We start from the raw sequence: 12019 nt of genomic DNA, 5'->3' as shown, positions 1-12019 counted from the left end.
GGTAAATATCTGAATTCGTTATATAAATACAATTGTGGATTGCATTTTGAAGAAAATTTGGATATACCTATGTTGAAATAAGATATGTCAACCAATTTTAGTAATTCTGCCCCGATATGCCAACTAACTAACCTATAAAACTATAGTGGTCGGTCGTACCAATTTTGTAACTCGACTTGTAACTATTGTGTACTCCCTCCGTTTCTATATATATAGTTTTTGACACGGAAATTAAAAACACGCATTGAGAAAAAATTGCATCATGTTTGGGCGGGATTAACCCTAGGCAATTAACATGAGCTAAGCAGAGGACTTTGCATAAGATAAGAAAACCGTAATCAAATAAATAAAAATATTGTTCATACAAGTGGTGCAACGCAAAACTCTTTATATTCTGAAATTTTTCTCAAAAAAATATATGGCTTATATCTAGGAACGGAAGCAGTATTACATAAGTTTATTTAGCTCTCCACTGTTTTATGGTTGACTCAATATAAGACATGAGTCTATTATTTCGTTAGCATTCGTACCCGTTCTGAATCGAGAAAACATTCGATGGACATAGATATTCCAATAACATATGCTCTGGATTAGTATTCACAACATCCACCTTCGTTCTGAAAATAGGAAAACAGGCGTGGAAAGGGCACTATTCGATCCACATCCGATTCGATCCCACTCATACTCGCGTGGGTGTGTGAAAGATAAATGGTTGATAAAAGAAGATAAGAAATGCCTAGTCAGTTATGCAATCAAAGTCTGAAAATCTTAAAAGTGTTTTGTTATATAATCGAATAACAACGAGAGTTTAGGAGGTGCCTTGGCTGTCTAGAAGTGATGTCTTGTTTCCTCCTTCCTCTGCTAGAGCATTGAACGTATGTTTGGACCGGTACTTATGAGGATTGCAATGTTGCTTTAGTGAGATCCCGATGAGTCTCTTCAATCCCGACGTGCCGACCTCTTTCTCCTGAATGGCCTTAAGCACACTTTTAATCACTTGTGTCCTTTGGAAAAACTTTCAATCACCTATGGCCACTTTTGGTCGTGCCATTTTGGTTAAGTTATCTAAAGTACATGACCCATTGTTTGAGTTGGCCAGTTGAAAGTTTTGCTAAAGGTCATTTAGAAAAGGTAAACGCTATCTACCGTAGTCCGATGAAAACGAACTCGTCGGACCTCTTGGATGCTGTCCATTTCGTTTCCATCGTACGGCCTAGTATTGCTTCCCAGGAAAATAAAAAAACATATTTAGCCCCGTTAATCCAGCGCCTACCTAAATCCCCAAATTTCCGGCAGGTGCGGCCTAGCTCCAGCAGATCGATCTGCTGCTCGGCGCCTCCGCTCTCCGCCGCGATTCTGCGCCTCACCTCTCCACGTCGCACCGTGTCCTCCGATCCGAGGCGTCACCACCTGCACCTCGAACGACTCCGTCGCCGGCAGGCATGCCATCCTGACGTGGGGAGTCGTGGCCGGCGTATCCTGCTCGACTGGTTCGCCGGAGCTGTTCTACAACAGTAAGTACTTAATTACGACTTGATTCTTCTCTTTGATTTCTCCTCGAATCTAGGTTCTAGTTCATCCCTTTCTACGTCTATTTGGTTGTGCCCAGACCTAGGTATTAAAGGTTAAATTTGTATGCTTCCAGCATAATGGTTTATATGAGATAGCACGAAATGTCTACTCATAGCATCCATGCTTCATTTGTATTTGTGTTTCCAGTTTAAACATTGTCTCATTCTTCCTATAATTTCCATGCTTCATATGCCAACGATTCATGCCCCACCTCAAGCTTGCTGATTCCATGTTTCAAATTCATCTGCTATTCACTCAGCATGAGTTCTGTTGAGATGGCATGAAATATTTGCTTGATAGATGATAGCACTAGCATTGCTTCCTGACTTCCCATGTATCTTATATTTGTTTCTTTCATACAAATACGTTTCTGGCACTGGAAACATGCTTCTAAATCTTGCGTTTTTGTTCAAATTGATAAGTATTGATTTCTTGTATGTGCATACGACTTTTAGTTGATGATTCAGCCCACGAAACCCCAAATTATATTGGAAGTTGGTCTATAAGGTTTCTACAATTAAAATCAATGCTTCCGATATGTCTTGTCTATGTTCGGTTAGCGATGAATTACTGCTTCGGAGCATCCACGCTTCTTAGTAGTGATGTATGCTTCCTATAATCATATTTCTTAAACAATCATGCTTCCTAAATTTCTCATGCATGGGTTTCTTAGTAGTGATGTATGCTTCCTATAATCATATTTCTTAAACAATCACGCTTCCTATATTTCTCGTTTCTGTTGTAAAGGATCCATGCCATTGATTGTTTGAATTATTTTCTTCTCTTTGCAATACCTCTTCATGTTACGGAATTAGCTTTTATTTATAGTATTACGGCATATATATATTCAGTAGTTCATGCCAATTAAATATGATATGCATTTATCTTTATTTTTGTTTCTCATCCTTTGCGGGTGGGACTCCCTCCGTCACTATCTGTAGCTATATATGCTTTAGTGCTTCCTAACTATATGCTTCCATTGTTCCATGTAGTAAGTCTATGCTTTCATGCGTCCTAACAAAACAGAGACAGCATGGTTGTCAAACCATTTTCTAGTGTATGAAATTCAAAGCTTCCATTGTACTTCATCATTGCTTCAAACTTGCGAAATTATTTGTTTCGTCCATCCACCATTTATCCCACGATCATCCACTTAACATACATTGCTTCTATGCTTCTGATTGATATTAATATTTTGCCCAACGGAACAATGTTTTGCTTCAAGCTATTTGAGGGTTTTTTTTGGCTGTTTTTGTGTGCTGATGTATGCGCTTGGCTTGTTTGCAGTAGCAAGAGCACATGTCGTGGTTCTGCTCGGGGGCAAAGGAGGCGTTCTATGCCCCTATCGATGACACCCACAATGAGCATGTTGTGGTCGTTGTCATGTTGAGGTTATGCTGGTAAACATCTCATGTTTGAAGCACCAGCATGAGACGGAAAATTTATTGCTGCTGATGGAAGCACATCGGCATGCTACAACATGATGGGAAAGCTGTTTCGTTGTGTCACAGAGACTGTGATGGAAGACAGAGACTTATTAGCTACGTTGTCATAGGCCCTTCAAAAAGTAGGAAGCAACTAACGATTCCTTTGAAGCATCCATGGATGTGATTTCATTGCGCAACAAATGAGCTTATTTGTATTTCTTGGAATCATATCCCTAGTTACTTTGAAGCTTCTGTACCCATTATAATGGTTCTTGTTTACGCAAAGAGGTTTGTATTTTGTTAGCAGAGATTATAGTCCATGGTTATTTTGAAAGGAAAAAACATCATTTTACATGAATGCAAATCTATTAAATCGAAGCAAACTTAATTCTCCATGGAAGCAAACGAATCTGTAGTTGGAAGCATGAATTTGCTTCAGAGAAAACCAAATAGTACACTAGAAAAGATAACTGACATGCCAAGCAAATTCTAGTCGCATTGGCAGCGCGTTATAGTAAGAGTAGAAGCAAGTTTAATTCCAACGGAAGCAAAGCCTGCCCTCCCTAACTCCTAAGGTAGCTCGAGTCCTCGAGACACTAATTTTGCCAGATTAATTTCTTACCTTAAAATCCGTAAATAGTTTCCTAAAACGAAGGAAAAAAAAAAAGAGTTGACATAAGGACTTATTCTCACGCAATTATTGTGAAGGACTGGCGTGATTTAGGGAAGCAGTTAAGGAACCACGTCAGAATTTGTGCCAATGCCAACTACTACCAAGGCTCCTACCAGACGCTCCAGATTAACCAAATCGTACGGTAAGCAAGAAGTCCGATCGGAAGCAGATATCGGGCTCCGATTCCTAGTGCTCCCCGAAAAAGAGGTCTAATCAATAGTAGTACAAAACCAACTATTTGAGCCGGTTTCACACCATTGCCCCCAGCCGGTTTTGCCATCTCTTTCTAGGCTTGATATGCACTGGCCACTGGGCACAAGTCTATACTTAAATAGGACGCAAGCACGGAGAGTGCATTTTCAGAACCCGGCGGCATGTGAACTCGTCGGAACTCCAAATTTTATTGGTCCACGTTAGAAGTAGGTCCAATCTGGTGGCAGTGTATTTCTGTTGTTAATTTGAGTATTGATTGATAGGTACAGTAGATGGAGCCCATGGTGTATTAATTCTCTGCCGTGAGCATGTGACCCTCGTCCTCTCCCACCTACCTCTCTCTCACCGCCCGCCCATGGAGCTCGGGACTGGCTACACCTTTGGCTAGTACCTGCGCAACCACCACTCGGCCCTGCTCCGTGCTCGCTCCGCCAGGCCAGGGGCAGCCTCGACGCGCTCGTCGGCCGCCTTCGAGGAACATGGTGGGAGGCCCGAGGCTAACCACTTCGGCGCGCGCCGTGCAACTATACTTCCGCGCGACTCTCAGGCCAAGGCCGACCGTGTCCCGCTGCATGCGGCCGCCGCAAGCACGCACGCCATGGCCGCCACGTCGTCGCCGCGCCATTTGCGAGCACGCCTGCGCGCGTCAGAGTGTCAGACACGGCGCGCCCGCGCTCTTCCGTCGCTCGGCCGCCGCGTTGTCATCGCTGCGCCGTTCGCGAGCATTCCCGCGACGCACGCCATGGCCGCCGCGTCGTCGTCGTCGCCGCCACGCCGTTTGCGAGCACACCCGCGCGCGTCCGCCACGTCAGCATCCGCCACGCCGCCCCTCCCGCGCGCTTCCGCCACGCAGGCACGTCCGCCACACCGGCGCACCCGCCACGGCCGTGGGAGGAGCCCTGCTGCCGCGGTCGGCGTCGCTGTGCCTCCGCGAGGTCCTCCTCGTACTGCAGCGATTCAAGGCCGTCGTGGTCGACTACGCCACGCGCAGCCGCATGCGCCTGCTGCTGCAGTCCGACGAGGTCGCGGCCCGGGTGCGCGAGCTGCAGCGCGACCTCGCCACGGTCCTCGACATCATCCCTGTCGCCGAGATCGGGCTCAACGACGACGTGGACGACCTGCTCGGGCTCACCGGCCGGTGGACTCCAAGCAGGCGGATCTTGACGAAGTCGACGACGCCGCCGAGCCTCCCGCGCCGTCGCAGGATTTCCGCTGCCCCATCTCCCTCGACCTGATGCGCGACCAGGTGGTGTCCTCCAGCGGGAAACATAGGACCGCGAGTCCATCACGCATTCACAGTTTATCACGCATTAACTGCGGGGCCACAGATGGTACTATGTATTCTAGTTCGTATTCACAGTTTTGATTAAAACTAGGCTTGTTTCTCGTCTGGTCCACAAAGTACACAGACCAATAGGAGGCCGAGTTCTGGCCAGAGCAAATGCCCGCCGGTTCAACAGCGAGTTTTCCCGCAAGCACGACGCTGGTGAGCGGTTAAGTAAGGCAGCAGTGAACCGGTTGTAAACAAACGGCTCTAATAATGCTATCATTAGAGACCCAAGCATGTCCGGAGTTTAGCGATTTTCTAAGCATTTTTTTTTTGTCTATAGCTACTTACCTCAATGCACATGTATCTCTAGCTGCTAGCTCGGTTTATTTTGTAGTAACTCTGTTACGATGAATAAGTTTTTTTATAAGTTAATCAATGTAAAAAAGAAAAGTTTGATCAAGTTTTAGGATAAAGTATTGACATGATAAAGATGAAATCAACATTGTTAGATACATCATGAAATGCACTTTCATATGATATCTATATAAAGGGCATGTCTAGATCTGAGTCTAGATCTGGTTTTTCTCAACGATCAACAAGTTGCTTCGGGGGTTTTTCTGGTCTACCACCACCGAAGCACGAAGGGGGCATTGTGTCGTGGCATGGGACACGTCTGTACCCCCAAAGATCTAGGGGGTCTAGGTATGAAAAATCTAAAGCTATTGATCTATGCTTTGCCCATGCGATGGAGGTGGCTTGCTTTGACGGAGGAAGATAAACCTTGGAACGGTTTGAAATTTGAGATTGCCGACGAAGCTAAAGCGATGTTCCATACTTGCATCAAGTTCGAGATCGGTAATGGAGCAAAGATCAGGTTTTGGTCGGACAGATGGCTAGAGGGCCAAAGCATTGAGCAGTTGGCGCCCAACCTAGTGGCGATGATTCGTCCAGGAGCTAAGGAGATGGCAGTGGCCACGGCGCTGGCAAACGACAGATGGGTGACAGAGATTTGGGGAACGCCTTCTATGCCTGCGATTGTGGAGTACTTGGACATCTTAGACATGTTGCAAGGAATACATCTAAACGAGGAGGCAGATCGGTTCACTTGGAAACTGACGACGGCAGGGAAGTACATTTCTAAATCTGCTTATATTGCCTTCTTCATGGGGAGAAAGGAGCTTTGGTCAGCTAGGGCCCCGCTCATTCAGAAATTACACATGTGGTTTGCTTTACGAAACCCACTGCGGATCGCCTGCCAAGGCGGGGACTGGAACACCCGGTGGAATGTGTGTTATGTTGCCAGGAGCAGAAACGGTGGAGCATATTACGGCAACGGAAAAGAAAGGAATAGTAAGGTTTTTGACAAGTTCGCCACAATGCCGACCGAAGTTTGCACAAAAATCAGAGAGAAGTTCGAGCAATGGAAAACAGCAAAGTTGTGTGGTGTGGATAGGGAGGAGAGTAGTCCCTCAAGGGGAGTGTGTCGGTGTGTGGCTTAGGGATGGGTCGCATGTGATCTTAGGCTAAATTCTTGTAAATGTTGTTTTCCTCTCTATCTTAATATAGAAGACACGCGGCGCGTGTTCTTCAAAAAAGAAAAGATCTAAGTCGACTTGAATTTAACAAAATCTTAGTAAGGTGACATTATCCAAATCTTTGCCACAATGGAACTTGCATATACCATATAGGTCGTCACGAATCACGATACAGATTCATCGGTCTAGATTATTTTTAGTTAGGGCATCCCCAACGGGGCGATGCAAACGGACGTTGAGCGACCGTTTGCGTCCGCCGGGCCAAAAAATGCATCGGGTACCACCTCCAGCGGGGCGACGCGAAGTGACCGGGTCATCCGCGGCGACGTAAACCTGGCCCAAATATGCGCCTCGGATAGGTCTCTGCGAATGCTGCGCGGGCGCGCAAAGTATCCGCTCGCGTTTAGCGGATATTTCGTCTGGCCCGCCTGGCAGTGACCCAGCATCGATGCGTCTTCTCAGCGACGCCAGTACTGGCGCTGAGGCGTGATACGTCTCCGACGTATCGATAATTTCTTATGTTCCATGCCACATTATTGATGATATCTACATGTTTTATACATACTTTATGTCATATTTATGCGTTTTCCGGAACTAACCTATTGACGAGATGCCGAAGGACCAGTTCCTGTTTTCTGCTGTTTTTGGTTTAAGAAATCCTAGTAAGGAAATATTCTCGGAATTGGACGAAATCAACGCCCAGAGTCTTAGAATTGGACGAAGCTTCCAGAACACCCGAGAGTCGCCAGAGGGAGGCCACAGGCCCACCAGATGATAGGCTGGCGCGGCCCATGCCTTGGCCGCGCCGCCCTACTGTGACACCGCCTCGTCAGCCCTCCGACTCCGCCTCTTCGCCTATTTAAAGGTCCCTGACCTAAAACTTCGATACGAAAAAACCACGGTACGAGAAACCTTCCAGAGACGCCGCCATCGCGAAGCCAAGATCTGGGGGACAGGAGTCTCTGTTCCGGCACGCCGCCGGGACGGGGAAGTGCCCCCGGAAGGCTCCTCCATCGACACCACCGCCATCTCCATCAACGCTGCTGTCTCCCATGAGGAGGGAATAGTTCTCCATCGAGGCTCGGGGCTGAAACGGTAGCTATGTGGTTAATCTCTCCCCTATGTACTTTAATACAATAATCTCATGAGCTGCCTTACATGATTGAGATTCATATGATGATGCTTGTAATCTAGATGTCATTATGCTAGTCAAGTGGGTTTTACTTATGTGATCTCCGGAGACTCCTTGTCTCACGTGTGTAAAGGTGACAGTGTGTGCACCGTGTGGGTCTCTTAGGCTATATTTCACGTAATACTTATTCACTGTTATGAATGGCATAGTGAAGTGCTTATTTATATCTCTTTATGATTGCAATGTGTTTTGTATCACAATTTATTTGTGTGCTACTCTAGTGATGTTATTAAAGTAGTTTATTCCTCCTGCACGGTGTAATGGTGACAAGTGTGTGCATCGTGTAGTACTTGGCGTAGGCTATGATTGTGATCTCTTGTAGATTATGAAGTTAACTATTGCTATGATGGTATTGATGTGATCTATGCCTCCTTTCGTAGCGTGAAGGTGACAGTGTGCATGCTATGTTAGTACTTGGTTTGGTTATGTTGATCTGTCGTGCACTCTAAGGTTATTTAAATATGAACATCGAATATTGTGGAGCTTGTTAACTCCGGCATTGAGGGTTCGTGTAATCCTACACGCTTAGTGGTGTTCATCATCCAACAAGAGAGTGTAGAGTCTAGCATCTATCTATTTATTCTGTTATGTGATCAATGTTGAGAGTGTCCACTAGTGAAAGTATGATCCCTAGGCCTTGTTCCTAAATACTGCTACCGCTGCTTCTTTACTCGTTTTATCGCATCCGTACTTCCTCGCAATATTACCACCATCAACCACACGCCGGCAAGCACTTTTCACGGCGCACGTTACTACTGCTCATACTTATTCATACCACCCGTATTTCACTATCTCTTCGCCGAACTAGTGCACCTATTAGGTGTGTTGGGGACACAAGAGACTTCTTGCTTTGTGGTTGCAGGGTTGCTTGAGAGGGATATCTTTGACCTCTTCCTTCCCGAGTTCGATAAACCTTGGGTGATTCACTTAAGGGAAACTTGCTGCTGTTCTACAAACCTCTGCTCTTGGAGGCCCAACACTGTCTACAAGAATATAAGCACCCGTGAGACATCAAGCACTTTTCTCGGCGCCGTTGCCGGGGAGGAAAGGTAAAAGGTACTCACACTCCGGATCTCGGCTACTAAGCACTTTTCCGGCACCGTTGTAAGTACTCGAAGCTTTTTCCTTTAGATCCTGCAATTACATCTTTTTGTTTCTTGTTTACACTAGTTTGGCATAATGGACAACAATGAGCTTCTTATTCTATTTCCTGGTTTAAGACATGGATGGTTTGATCCGAAAATTAAAAAACCCATGGAACATATTAGCATGAATACTTTAAATACCATTGTTGCTAATGATATGGAAAATTCTAAGCTTGGGGAAGCTAGTTTTGATGAGCATGATATTTTTAGTCCCCCAAGCATTGAGGAGATAATTTTCTTTGATGATACTTTGCCTCCTATTTATGATGATTATAATGATAGTAGTATTTTAGTACCACCTGTTATGGAGGATAAATTTGATTATGATTACAATATGCCTCCTATATTTGATGATGAGAATAATAATGATAGCTACTTTGTTGAATTTGCTCCCACTATTACCAATAAAATTGACTATGCTTATGTGGAGGGTAATGATACTTTTATGCATGTGAATAAAGATGTTTTATGTGATACTTATATTGTTGAGTTTGCTCATGATGCTACTGGATATTATTATGAGAGAGGAAAATATGGTTGTAGAAATTTTCATGTTACTAAAACACCTCTCTATATGCTGAAATTTTTGAAGTTACACTTGTTTTATCTTTCTATGCTTGTTGCATCATGCTTCATGAATTTGTTTATTTACAAGATTCCTTTTCATAGGAAGCATGTTAGGCTTAAATGTGTTTTGAATTTGCCTCTTGATGCTCTCTTTTGCTTCAAATACTATCTCTTATGAGTGCATCATTAAAACTGCTGAGCCCATCTTAATGACTATAAAGAAAGAACTTCTTGGGAGATAACTCATATGTTTATTTTGCTACAGTAATTTTATTTTGTATATGAGTCTTGGAAGTTGTTACTACTGTAGCAACCTCTCCTTATCTTATTTTTATCGCATTGTTGTGCCAAGTAAATTCTTTGATAGTAAGGTTCATACTATATTTGGATTACTGCGCAGAAACAGATTTCTTGATGTCACGAATCTGGGCCTAATTATCTGTAGGTAACTCAGAAAATTATGCCAATTTACGTGAGTGATCCTCAGATATGTACTCAACTTTCATTCAATTTGAGCATTTTCATTTGAGCAAGTCTGGTGCCTCGTTAAAATTCGTCTTTACGGACTGTTCTGTTTTGACAGATTCTGCCTTTTATTTCGCATTGCCTCTTTTGCTGTGTTGGATGGATTTTTTTGTTCCATTCACTTCCAGTAGCTTTGTGCAATGTCCAGAAGTGTTAAGAATGATTGTGTCACCTCTGAACATGTGAATTTTTGATTATGCACTAACCCTCTAATGACCGAGTTTGGTGTGGAGGAAGTTTTCAAGGGTCAAGAGAGGAGGATGATATACTATGATCAAGAAGAGTGAAAAGTCTAAGCTTGGGGATGCCCCGGTGGTTCATCCCTGCATATTTCAAGAATACTCAAGCATCTAAGCTTGGGGATGCCCAAGGCATCCCCTTCTTCATCGACAAATTATCAGGTTTCTTCTCTTGAAACTATATTTTTATTCGGTCACATCTTATGTACTTTACTTGGAGCGTCTTTGCTTTTGTTTTTGTTTTTGTTTGAATAAAATATGATCCATCATGCTTGTGTGGGAGAGAGACACGCTCCACTGGTTCATATGAACACATGTGTTCTTAGCTCATAATATCCATGGCGAAGGTTGAATCTTCTTCGTTAAATTGTTATATGGTTGGAATCGGGAAATGCTACATGTAGTAATTCTAAAATGTCTTGAATAATTTGATACTTGGCAATTGTTGTGCTCATGTTTAAGCTCTTGCATCATATACTTTGCACCCATTAATGAAGAAATACATAGAGCTTGCTAAATTTGGTTTGCATAATTGGTCTCTCTAAGGTCTAGATAATATCTAGTATAGAGTTTTGAACAACAAGGAAGACGGTGTAGAGTCTTATAATGTTTACAATATGTCTTTTATGTGAGTTTTGCTGCACCGTTCATCCTTGTGTTTGTTTCAAATAACCTTGCTAGCCTAAACCTTGTATCGAGAGGGAATACTTCTCATGCATCCAAAATCCTTGAGCCAACCACTATGCCATTTGTGTCCACCATACCTACCTACTACATGGTATTTCTCCGCCATTCCAAAGTAAATTGCTTGAGTGCTACCTTTAAAATTCCATCATTCACCTTTGCAATATATAGCTCATGGGACAAATAGCTTAAAAACTATTGTGGTATTGAATATGTACTTATGCACTTTATCTCTTATTAAGTTGCTTGTTGTGCGATAACCATGTTTCTGGGGACGCCATCAACTATTCTTTGTTGAATATCATGTGAGTTGCTATACATGTCCGTCTTGTCTGAAGTAAGAGAGATCTACCACCTTAATGGTTGGAGCATACATATTGTTAGAGAAGAACATTGGGCCGCTAACTAAAGCCATGATTCATGGTGGAAGTTTCAGTTTTGGACATATATCCTCAATCTCATATGAGAATAATAATTGTTGCCACATGCTTATGCATTAAAGAGGAGTCCATTATCTGTTGTCCATGTTGTCCCGGTATGGATGTCTAAGTTGAGAATAATCAAAAGCGAGAAATCCAAAATGCGAGCTTTCTCCTTAGACCTTTGTACAGGCGGCATGGAGGTACCCCATTGTGACACTTGGTTAAAACATGTGTATTGCGATGATCCGGTAGTCCAAGCTAATTAGGACAAGGTGCGGGCACTATTAGTATACTATGCATGAGTCTTGCAACTTGTAAGATATAATTTACATAACTCATATGCTTTATTACTACCGTTGACAAAATTGTTTCATGTTTTCAAAATAAAAGCTCTAGCACAAATATAGCAATCGATGCTTTCCTCTTTGAAGGACCATTCTTTTTACTTTTATGTTGAGTCGAGTTCACCTATTTCTCTCCACCTCAAGAAGCAAACACTTGTGTGGAACTGTGCATTGATTCCTACATACTTGCATATTGCACTTGTTATATTAC

General features: G+C 43.5%; 1 long non-coding RNA gene across 1 annotated transcript; it reads left to right on the top strand.

Annotated features, from left to right (window-relative positions):
- The first annotated feature begins 1287 nt into the window (after window positions 1–1287).
- On the top strand, window positions 1288–3302 carry LOC124669519. The gene is made up of 2 exons (XR_006992216.1): window positions 1288–1514; window positions 2860–3302. It is a non-coding gene; the product is annotated as an uncharacterized LOC124669519 (long non-coding RNA).
- Window positions 3303–12019: the final 8717 nt, after the last annotated feature.

The sequence above is a fragment of the Lolium rigidum genome, chromosome 7 (genome assembly GCF_022539505.1).
Source record: "Lolium rigidum isolate FL_2022 chromosome 7, APGP_CSIRO_Lrig_0.1, whole genome shotgun sequence".
NCBI lineage: Eukaryota > Viridiplantae > Streptophyta > Magnoliopsida > Poales > Poaceae > Lolium > Lolium rigidum.
Note: the sequence above shows the minus strand (reverse complement) of the source record. Positions and strands in the feature narration are given on the sequence as shown.